Below are 12,678 nucleotides of genomic sequence, written 5' to 3'. Positions count from 1 at the left end.
GGCCAAAATGTGCTTTTCAGGGGCTGAAAAGCATGTTTTGGCCGAATATGATAATTTTCATTAAAACTTGATTTCTATCACTTCGAATGATGCCAAATGAATAACTTACTTGAATTGGACCATTTTACACTATGTCCATTGTAGATTTGTGTGTCCGACAGTTTGTTTGGTTGCAGGGGACATTTTCAGTTTTTATGGCCAAAATGTGCTTTTCAGGGGCTGAAAAGCATGTTTTGGCCGAGTATGATAATTTTCATTAAAACTTGATTTCTATCCATTTGAATGATGCCAAATGAATAACTTACTTGAATTGGACCATTTTACACTATGTCCATTGTAGATTTGTGTCTCTGACTGTTCGTTTGGTTGCAGGGGACATATTCAGTTTTTATGGCCAAAATGTGCTTTTCAGGGGCTGAAAAGCATGTTTTGGCCGAGTTTGATAATTTTCATTAAAACTTAATTTCTATCACTTCGAATGATGCCAAATGAATAACTTACTTGAATTGGACCATTTTACACTATGTCCATTGTAGATTTGTGTCTCCGACAGTTCGTTTGGTTGCAGGGGACATATTAAGTTTTTATGGCCAAAATGTGCTTTTCAGGGGCTGAAAAGCATGTTTTGGCCGAGTATGATAATTTTCATTAAAACTTGATTTCTATCACTTCGAATGATGCCAAATGAATAACTTACTTGAATTGGACCATTTTACACTATGTCCATTGTAGATTTGTGTCTCCGACAGTTCGTTTGGTTGTAGGGGACATTTTCAGTTTTTATGGCCAAAATGTGCTTTTCAGGGGCTGAAAAGCATGTTTTGGCCGAGTTTGATAATTTTCATTAAAACTTGATTTCTATCACTTCGATTGATGCCAAATGAATAACTTACTTGAATTGGACCATTTTACACTATGTCCATTGTAGATTTGTGTCTCCGACAGTTTGTTTGGTTGCAGGGGACATTTTCAGTTTTTATGGCCAAAATGTGCTTTTCAGGGGCTGAAAAGCATGTTTTGGCCGAGTATGATAATTTTCATTAAAACTTGATTTCTATCACTTCGAATGATGCCAAATGAATAACTTACTTGAATTGGACCATTTTACACTATGTCCATTGTAGATTTGTGTCTCCGACAGTTCGTTTGGTTGCAGGGGACATTTTCAGTTTTTATGGCCAAAATGTGCTTTTCAGAGGCTGAAAAGCATGTTTTGGCAGAGTATGATAATTTTCATTAAAACTTGATTTCTATCCATTTGAATGATGCCAAATGAATAACTTACTTGAATTGGACCATTTTACACTATGTCCATTGTAGATTTGTGTCTCCGACAGTTCGTATGGTTGCAGGGGACATTTTCAGTTTTTATGGCCAAAATGTGCTTTTCAGGGGCTGAAAAGCATGTTTTGGCCGAATATGATAATTTCAATTAAAACTTGATTTCTATCACTTCGAATGATGCAAAATGAATAACTTACTTGAATTGGACCATTTTACACTATGTCCATTAGATTTGTGTCTCTGACAGTTTGTTTGGTTGCAGGGGACATTTTCAATTTTTATGGCCAAAATGTGCTTTTCAGGGGCTGAAAAGCATGTTTTGGCCGAGTATGATAATTTTCATTAAAACTTGATTTCTATCACTTCGAATGATGCCAAATGAATAACTTACTTGAATTGGACCATTTTACACTATGTCCATTGTAGATTTGTGTCTCCGACAGTTTGTTTGGTTGCAGGGGACATTTTCAGTTTTTATGGCCAAAATGTGCTTTTCAGGGGCTGAAAAGCATGTTTTGGCCGAGTATGATAATTTTCATTAAAACTTGATTTCTATCCATTTGAATGATGCAAAATGAATAACTTACTTGAATTGGAGCATTTTACACTATGTCCATTAGATTTGTGTCTCCGACAGTTTGTTTGGTTGCAGGGGACATTTTCAATTTTTATGGCCAAAATGTGCTTTTCAGGGGCTGAAAAGCATGTTTTGGCCGAGTATGATAATTTTCATTAAAACTTGATTTCTATCACTTCGAATGATGCCAAATGAATAACTTACTTGAATTGGACCATTTTACACTATGTCCATTGTAGATTTGTGTCTCTGACAGTTCGTTTGGTTGCAGGGGACATAATCAGTTTTTATGGCCAAAATGTGCTTTTCAGCGGCTGAAAAGCATGTTTTGGCCGAATATGATAATTTTCATTAAAACTTGATTTCTATCACTTCGAATGATGCCAAATGAATAACTTACTTGAATTGGACCATTTTACACTATGTCCATTGTAGATTTGTGTGTCCGACAGTTTGTTTGGTTGCAGGGGACATTTTCAGTTTTTATGGCCAAAATGTGCTTTTCAGGGGCTGAAAAGCATGTTTTGGCCGAGTTTGATAATTTTCATTAAAACTTGATTTCTATCACTTCGATTGATGCCAAATGAATAACTTACTTGAATTGGACCATTTTACACTATGTCCATTGTAGATTTGTGTCTCCGACAGTTCGTTTGGTTGCAGGGGACATTTTCAGTTTTTATGGCCAAAATGTGCTTTTCAGAGGCTGAAAAGCATGTTTTGGCCGAGTATGATAATTTTCATTAAAACTTGATTTCTATCACTTCGAATGATGCCAAATGAATAACTTACTTGAATTGGACCATTTTACACTATGTCCATTGTAGATTTGTGTCTCTGACAGTTCGTTTGGTTGCAGGGGACATATTCAGTTTTTATGGCCAAAATGTGCTTTTCAGGGGCTGAAAAGCATGTTTTGGCCGAATATGATAATTTCAATTAAAACTTGATTTCTATCACTTCGAATGATGCAAAATGAATAACTTACTTGAATTGGACCATTTTACACTATGTCCATTAGATTTGTGTCTCCGACAGTTTGTTTGGTTGCAGGGGACATTTTCAATTTTTATGGCCAAAATGTGCTTTTCAGGGGCTGAAAAGCATGTTTTGGCCGAGTATGATAATTTTCATTAAAACTTGATTTCTATCACTTCGAATGATGCCAAATGAATAACTTACTTGAATTGGACCATTTTACACTATGTCCATTGTAGATTTGTGTCTCTGACAGTTCGTTTGGTTGCAGGGGACATAATCAGTTTTTATGGCCAAAATGTGCTTTTCAGGGGCTGAAAAGCATGTTTTGGCCGAATATGATAATTTTCATTAAAACTTGATTTCTATCACTTCGAATGATGCCAAATGAATAACTTACTTGAATTGGACCATTTTACACTATGTCCATTGTAGATTTGTGTGTCCGACAGTTTGTTTGGTTGCAGGGGACATTTTCAGTTTTTATGGCCAAAATGTGCTTTTCAGGGGCTGAAAAGCATGTTTTGGCCGAGTATGATAATTTTCATTAAAACTTGATTTCTATCCATTTGAATGATGCCAAATGAATAACTTACTTGAATTGGACCATTTTACACTATGTCCATTGTAGATTTGTGTCTCTGACTGTTCGTTTGGTTGCAGGGGACATATTCAGTTTTTATGGCCAAAATGTGCTTTTCAGGGGCTGAAAAGCATGTTTTGGCCGAGTTTGATAATTTTCATTAAAACTTAATTTCTATCACTTCGAATGATGCCAAATGAATAACTTACTTGAATTGGACCATTTTACACTATGTCCATTGTAGATTTGTGTCTCCGACAGTTCGTTTGGTTGCAGGGGACATATTAAGTTTTTATGGCCAAAATGTGCTTTTCAGGGGCTGAAAAGCATGTTTTGGCCGAGTATGATAATTTTCATTAAAACTTGATTTCTATCACTTCGAATGATGCCAAATGAATAACTTACTTGAATTGGACCATTTTACACTATGTCCATTGTAGATTTGTGTCTCCGACAGTTCGTTTGGTTGTAGGGGACATTTTCAGTTTTTATGGCCAAAATGTGCTTTTCAGGGGCTGAAAAGCATGTTTTGGCCGAGTTTGATAATTTTCATTAAAACTTGATTTCTATCACTTCGATTGATGCCAAATGAATAACTTACTTGAATTGGACCATTTTACACTATGTCCATTGTAGATTTGTGTCTCCGACAGTTTGTTTGGTTGCAGGGGACATTTTCAGTTTTTATGGCCAAAATGTGCTTTTCAGGGGCTGAAAAGCATGTTTTGGCCGAGTATGATAATTTTCATTAAAACTTGATTTCTATCACTTCGAATGATGCCAAATGAATAACTTACTTGAATTGGACCATTTTACACTATGTCCATTGTAGATTTGTGTCTCCGACAGTTCGTTTGGTTGCAGGGGACATTTTCAGTTTTTATGGCCAAAATGTGCTTTTCAGAGGCTGAAAAGCATGTTTTGGCAGAGTATGATAATTTTCATTAAAACTTGATTTCTATCCATTTGAATGATGCCAAATGAATAACTTACTTGAATTGGACCATTTTACACTATGTCCATTGTAGATTTGTGTCTCCGACAGTTCGTATGGTTGCAGGGGACATTTTCAGTTTTTATGGCCAAAATGTGCTTTTCAGGGGCTGAAAAGCATGTTTTGGCCGAATATGATAATTTCAATTAAAACTTGATTTCTATCACTTCGAATGATGCAAAATGAATAACTTACTTGAATTGGACCATTTTACACTATGTCCATTAGATTTGTGTCTCTGACAGTTTGTTTGGTTGCAGGGGACATTTTCAATTTTTATGGCCAAAATGTGCTTTTCAGGGGCTGAAAAGCATGTTTTGGCCGAGTATGATAATTTTCATTAAAACTTGATTTCTATCACTTCGAATGATGCCAAATGAATAACTTACTTGAATTGGACCATTTTACACTATGTCCATTGTAGATTTGTGTCTCTGACAGTTCGTTTGGTTGCAGGGGACATATTCAGTTTTTATGGCCAAAATGTGCTTTTCAGGGGCTGAAAAGCATGTTTTGGCCGAATATGATAATTTCAATTAAAACTTGATTTCTATCACTTCGAATGATGCAAAATGAATAACTTACTTGAATTGGACCATTTTACACTATGTCCATTAGATTTGTGTCTCCGACAGTTTGTTTGGTTGCAGGGGACATTTTCAATTTTTATGGCCAAAATGTGCTTTTCAGGGGCTGAAAAGCATGTTTTGGCCGAGTATGATAATTTTCATTAAAACTTGATTTCTATCACTTCGAATGATGCCAAATGAATAACTTACTTGAATTGGACCATTTTACACTATGTCCATTGTAGATTTGTGTCTCTGACAGTTCGTTTGGTTGCAGGGGACATAATCAGTTTTTATGGCCAAAATGTGCTTTTCAGGGGCTGAAAAGCATGTTTTGGCCGAATATGATAATTTTCATTAAAACTTGATTTCTATCACTTCGAATGATGCCAAATGAATAACTTACTTGAATTGGACCATTTTACACTATGTCCATTGTAGATTTGTGTGTCCGACAGTTTGTTTGGTTGCAGGGGACATTTTCAGTTTTTATGGCCAAAATGTGCTTTTCAGGGGCTGAAAAGCATGTTTTGGCCGAGTATGATAATTTTCATTAAAACTTGATTTCTATCCATTTGAATGATGCCAAATGAATAACTTACTTGAATTGGACCATTTTACACTATGTCCATTGTAGATTTGTGTCTCTGACTGTTCGTTTGGTTGCAGGGGACATATTCAGTTTTTATGGCCAAAATGTGCTTTTCAGGGGCTGAAAAGCATGTTTTGGCCGAGTTTGATAATTTTCATTAAAACTTGATTTCTATCACTTCGATTGATGCCAAATGAATAACTTACTTGAATTGGACCATTTTACACTATGTCCATTGTAGATTTGTGTCTCCGACAGTTTGTTTGGTTGCAGGGGACATTTTCAGTTTTTATGGCCAAAATGTGCTTTTCAGGGGCTGAAAAGCATGTTTTGGCCGAGTATGATAATTTTCATTAAAACTTGATTTCTATCACTTCGAATGATGCCAAATGAATAACTTACTTGAATTGGACCATTTTACACTATGTCCATTGTAGATTTGTGTCTCCGACAGTTCGTTTGGTTGCAGGGGACATTTTCAGTTTTTATGGCCAAAATGTGCTTTTCAGAGGCTGAAAAGCATGTTTTGGCAGAGTATGATAATTTTCATTAAAACTTGATTTCTATCCATTTGAATGATGCCAAATGAATAACTTACTTGAATTGGACCATTTTACACTATGTCCATTGTAGATTTGTGTCTCCGACAGTTCGTATGGTTGCAGGGGACATTTTCAGTTTTTATGGCCAAAATGTGCTTTTCAGGGGCTGAAAAGCATGTTTTGGCCGAATATGATAATTTCAATTAAAACTTGATTTCTATCACTTCGAATGATGCAAAATGAATAACTTACTTGAATTGGACCATTTTACACTATGTCCATTAGATTTGTGTCTCCGACAGTTTGTTTGGTTGCAGGGGACATTTTCAATTTTTATGGCCAAAATGTGCTTTTCAGGGGCTGAAAAGCATGTTTTGGCCGAGTATGATAATTTTCATTAAAACTTGATTTCTATCACTTCGAATGATGCCAAATGAATAACTTACTTGAATTGGACCATTTTACACTATGTCCATTGTAGATTTGTGTCTCTGACAGTTCGTTTGGTTGCAGGGGACATATTCAGTTTTTATGGCCAAAATGTGCTTTTCAGGGGCTGAAAAGCATGTTTTGGCCGAATATGATAATTTCAATTAAAACTTGATTTCTATCACTTCGAATGATGCAAAATGAATAACTTACTTGAATTGGAGCATTTTACACTATGTCCATTAGATTTGTGTCTCCGACAGTTTGTTTGGTTGCAGGGGACATTTTCAATTTTTATGGCCAAAATGTGCTTTTCAGGGGCTGAAAAGCATGTTTTGGCCGAGTATGATAATTTTCATTAAAACTTGATTTCTATCACTTCGAATGATGCCAAATGAATAACTTACTTGAATTGGACCATTTTACACTATGTCCATTGTAGATTTGTGTCTCTGACAGTTCGTTTGGTTGCAGGGGACATAATCAGTTTTTATGGCCAAAATGTGCTTTTCAGCGGCTGAAAAGCATGTTTTGGCCGAATATGATAATTTTCATTAAAACTTGATTTCTATCACTTCGAATGATGCCAAATGAATAACTTACTTGAATTGGACCATTTTACACTATGTCCATTGTAGATTTGTGTGTCCGACAGTTTGTTTGGTTGCAGGGGACATTTTCAGTTTTTATGGCCAAAATGTGCTTTTCAGGGGCTGAAAAGCATGTTTTGGCCGAGTATGATAATTTTCATTAAAACTTGATTTCTATCCATTTGAATGATGCCAAATGAATAACTTACTTGAATTGGACCATTTTACACTATGTCCATTGTAGATTTGTGTCTCTGACTGTTCGTTTGGTTGCAGGGGACATATTCAGTTTTTATGGCCAAAATGTGCTTTTCAGGGGCTGAAAAGCATGTTTTGGCCGAGTTTGATAATTTTCATTAAAACTTAATTTCTATCACTTCGAATGATGCCAAATGAATAACTTACTTGAATTGGACCATTTTACACTATGTCCATTGTAGATTTGTGTCTCCGACAGTTCGTTTGGTTGCAGGGGACATATTAAGTTTTTATGGCCAAAATGTGCTTTTCAGGGGCTGAAAAGCATGTTTTGGCCAAGTATGATAATTTTCATTAAAACTTGATTTCTATCACTTCGAATGATGCCAAATGAATAACTTACTTGAATTGGACCATTTTACACTATGTCCATTGTAGATTTGTGTCTCCGACAGTTCGTTTGGTTGTAGGGGACATTTTCAGTTTTTATGGCCAAAATGTGCTTTTCAGGGGCTGAAAAGCATGTTTTGGCCGAGTTTGATAATTTTCATTAAAACTTGATTTCTATCACTTCGATTGATGCCAAATGAATAACTTACTTGAATTGGACCATTTTACACTATGTCCATTGTAGATTTGTGTCTCCGACAGTTCGTTTGGTTGCAGGGGACATTTTCAGTTTTTATGGCCAAAATGTGCTTTTCAGAGGCTGAAAAGCATGTTTTGGCCGAGTATGATAATTTACATTAAAACTTAATTTCTATCACTTCGAATGATGCCAAATGAATAACTTACTTGAATTGGACCATTTTACACTATGTCCATTGTAGATTTGTGTCTCTGACAGTTTGTTTGGTTGCAGGGGACATATTAAGTTTTTATGGCCAAAATGTGCTTTTCAGGGGCTGAAAAGCATGTTTTGGCCGAGTATGATAATTTTCATTAAAACTTGATTTCTATCACTTCGAATGATGCCAAATGAATAACTTACTTGAATTGGACCATTTTACACTATGTCCATTGTAGATTTGTGTCTCTGACTGTTCGTTTGGTTGCAGGGGACATATTCAGTTTTTATGGCCAAAATGTGCTTTTCAGGGGCTGAAAAGCATGTTTTGGCCGAGTTTGATAATTTTCATTAAAACTTGATTTCTATCACTTCGATTGATGCCAAATGAATAACTTACTTGAATTGGACCATTTTACACTATGTCCATTGTAGATTTGTGTCTCCGACAGTTTGTTTGGTTGCAGGGGACATTTTCAGTTTTTATGGCCAAAATGTGCTTTTCAGGGGCTGAAAAGCATGTTTTGGCCGAGTATGATAATTTTCATTAAAACTTGATTTCTATCACTTCGAATGATGCCAAATGAATAACTTACTTGAATTGGACCATTTTACACTATGTCCATTGTAGATTTGTGTCTCCGACAGTTCGTTTGGTTGCAGGGGACATTTTCAGTTTTTATGGCCAAAATGTGCTTTTCAGAGGCTGAAAAGCATGTTTTGGCAGAGTATGATAATTTTCATTAAAACTTGATTTCTATCCATTTGAATGATGCCAAATGAATAACTTACTTGAATTGGACCATTTTACACTATGTCCATTGTAGATTTGTGTCTCCGACAGTTCGTATGGTTGCAGGGGACATTTTCAGTTTTTATGGCCAAAATGTGCTTTTCAGGGGCTGAAAAGCATGTTTTGGCCGAATATGATAATTTCAATTAAAACTTGATTTCTATCACTTCGAATGATGCAAAATGAATAACTTACTTGAATTGGACCATTTTACACTATGTCCATTAGATTTGTGTCTCCGACAGTTTGTTTGGTTGCAGGGGACATTTTCAATTTTTATGGCCAAAATGTGCTTTTCAGGGGCTGAAAAGCATGTTTTGGCCGAGTATGATAATTTTCATTAAAACTTGATTTCTATCACTTCGAATGATGCCAAATGAATAACTTACTTGAATTGGACCATTTTACACTATGTCCATTGTAGATTTGTGTCTCTGACAGTTCGTTTGGTTGCAGGGGACATATTCAGTTTTTATGGCCAAAATGTGCTTTTCAGGGGCTGAAAAGCATGTTTTGGCCGAATATGATAATTTCAATTAAAACTTGATTTCTATCACTTCGAATGATGCAAAATGAATAACTTACTTGAATTGGAGCATTTTACACTATGTCCATTAGATTTGTGTCTCCGACAGTTTGTTTGGTTGCAGGGGACATTTTCAATTTTTATGGCCAAAATGTGCTTTTCAGGGGCTGAAAAGCATGTTTTGGCCGAGTATGATAATTTTCATTAAAACTTGATTTCTATCACTTCGAATGATGCCAAATGAATAACTTACTTGAATTGGACCATTTTACACTATGTCCATTGTAGATTTGTGTCTCTGACAGTTCGTTTGGTTGCAGGGGACATAATCAGTTTTTATGGCCAAAATGTGCTTTTCAGCGGCTGAAAAGCATGTTTTGGCCGAATATGATAATTTTCATTAAAACTTGATTTCTATCACTTCGAATGATGCCAAATGAATAACTTACTTGAATTGGACCATTTTACACTATGTCCATTGTAGATTTGTGTGTCCGACAGTTTGTTTGGTTGCAGGGGACATTTTCAGTTTTTATGGCCAAAATGTGCTTTTCAGGGGCTGAAAAGCATGTTTTGGCCGAGTATGATAATTTTCATTAAAACTTGATTTCTATCCATTTGAATGATGCCAAATGAATAACTTACTTGAATTGGACCATTTTACACTATGTCCATTGTAGATTTGTGTCTCTGACTGTTCGTTTGGTTGCAGGGGACATATTCAGTTTTTATGGCCAAAATGTGCTTTTCAGGGGCTGAAAAGCATGTTTTGGCCGAGTTTGATAATTTTCATTAAAACTTAATTTCTATCACTTCGAATGATGCCAAATGAATAACTTACTTGAATTGGACCATTTTACACTATGTCCATTGTAGATTTGTGTCTCCGACAGTTCGTTTGGTTGCAGGGGACATATTAAGTTTTTATGGCCAAAATGTGCTTTTCAGGGGCTGAAAAGCATGTTTTGGCCAAGTATGATAATTTTCATTAAAACTTGATTTCTATCACTTCGAATGATGCCAAATGAATAACTTACTTGAATTGGACCATTTTACACTATGTCCATTGTAGATTTGTGTCTCCGACAGTTCGTTTGGTTGTAGGGGACATTTTCAGTTTTTATGGCCAAAATGTGCTTTTCAGGGGCTGAAAAGCATGTTTTGGCCGAGTTTGATAATTTTCATTAAAACTTGATTTCTATCACTTCGATTGATGCCAAATGAATAACTTACTTGAATTGGACCATTTTACACTATGTCCATTGTAGATTTGTGTCTCCGACAGTTCGTTTGGTTGCAGGGGACATTTTCAGTTTTTATGGCCAAAATGTGCTTTTCAGAGGCTGAAAAGCATGTTTTGGCCGAGTATGATAATTTACATTAAAACTTAATTTCTATCACTTCGAATGATGCCAAATGAATAACTTACTTGAATTGGACCATTTTACACTATGTCCATTGTAGATTTGTGTCTCTGACAGTTTGTTTGGTTGCAGGGGACATATTAAGTTTTTATGGCCAAAATGTGCTTTTCAGGGGCTGAAAAGCATGTTTTGGCCGAGTATGATAATTTTCATTAAAACTTGATTTCTATCACTTCGAATGATGCCAAATGAATAACTTACTTGAATTGGACCATTTTACACTATGTCCATTGTAGATTTGTGTCTCCGACAGTTCGTTTGGTTGCAGGGGACATTTTCAGTTTTTATGGCCAAAATGTGCTTTTCAGGGGCTGAAAAGCATGTTTTGGCCGAATATGATAATTTTCATTAAAACTTGATTTCTATCACTTCGAATGATGCCAAATGAATAACTTACTTGAATTGGACCATTTTTCACTATGTCCATTGTAGATTTGTGTCTCCGACAGATTGTTTGGTTGCAGGGGACATTTTCAGTTTTTATGGCCAAAATGTGCTTTTCAGGGGCTGAAAAGCATGTTTTGGCCGAGTATGATAATTTTCATTAAAACTTGATTTCTATCACTTCGAATGATGCCAAATGAATAACTTACTTGAATTGGACCATTTTACACTATGTCCATTGTAGATTTGTGTCTCCGACAGTTCGTTTGGTTGCAGGGGACATTTTCAGTTTTTATGGCCAAAATGTGCTTTTCAGGGGCTGAAAAGCATGTTTTGGCCGAATATGATAATTTCAATTAAAACTTGATTTCTATCACTTCGAATGATACAAAATGAATAACTTACTTGAATTGGACCATTTTACACTATGTCCATTAGATTTGTGTCTCCGACAGTTTGTTTGGTTGCAGGGGACATTTTCAGTTTTTATGGCCAAAATGTGCTTTTCAGGGGCTGAAAAGCATGTTTTGGCCGAGTATGATAATTTTCATTAAAACTTGATTTCTATCACTTCGAATGATGCCAAATGAATAACTTACTTGAATTGGACCATTTTACACTATGTCCATTGTAGATTTGTGTCTCTGACAGTTCGTTTGGTTGCAGGGGACATATTCAGTTTTTATGGCCAAAATGTGCTTTTCAGGGGCTGAAAAGCATGTTTTGGCCGAATATGATAATTTTCATTAAAACTTGATTTCTATCACTTCGAATGATGCCAAATGAATAACTTACTTGAATTGGACCATTTTACACTATGTCCATTGTAGATTTGTGTCTCCGACAGTTTGTTTGGTTGCAGGGGACATTTTCAGTTTTTATGGCCAAAATGTGCTTTTCAGGGGCTGAAAAGCATGTTTTGGCCGAGTATGATAATTTTCATTAAAACTTGATTTCTATCCATTTGAATGATGCCAAATGAATAACTTACTTGAATTGGACCATTTTACACTATGTCCATTGTAGATTTGTGTCTCCGACAGTTTGTTTGGTTGCAGGGGACATTTTCAGTTTTTATGGCCAAAATGTGCTTTTCAGGGGCTGAAAAGCATGTTTTGGCCGAGTATGATAATTTTCATTAAAACTTGATTTCTATCACTTCGAATGATGCCAAATGAATAACTTACTTGAATTGGACCATTTTACACTATGTCCATTGTAGATTTGTGTCTCCGACAGTTCGTTTGGTTGCAGGGGACATTTTCAGTTTTTATGGCCAAAATGTGCTTTTCAGAGGCTGAAAAGCATGTTTTGGCAGAGTATGATAATTTTCATTAAAACTTGATTTCTATCCATTTGAATGATGCCAAATGAATAACTTACTTGAATTGGACCATTTTACACTATGTCCATTGTAGATTTGTGTCT

The sequence above is a fragment of the Stigmatopora argus genome, chromosome 3, assembly GCF_051989625.1.
Source record: "Stigmatopora argus isolate UIUO_Sarg chromosome 3, RoL_Sarg_1.0, whole genome shotgun sequence".
In the NCBI taxonomy this organism is placed as follows: Eukaryota; Metazoa; Chordata; class Actinopteri; order Syngnathiformes; family Syngnathidae; genus Stigmatopora; species Stigmatopora argus.
This window is presented reverse-complemented; position numbering follows the sequence as displayed.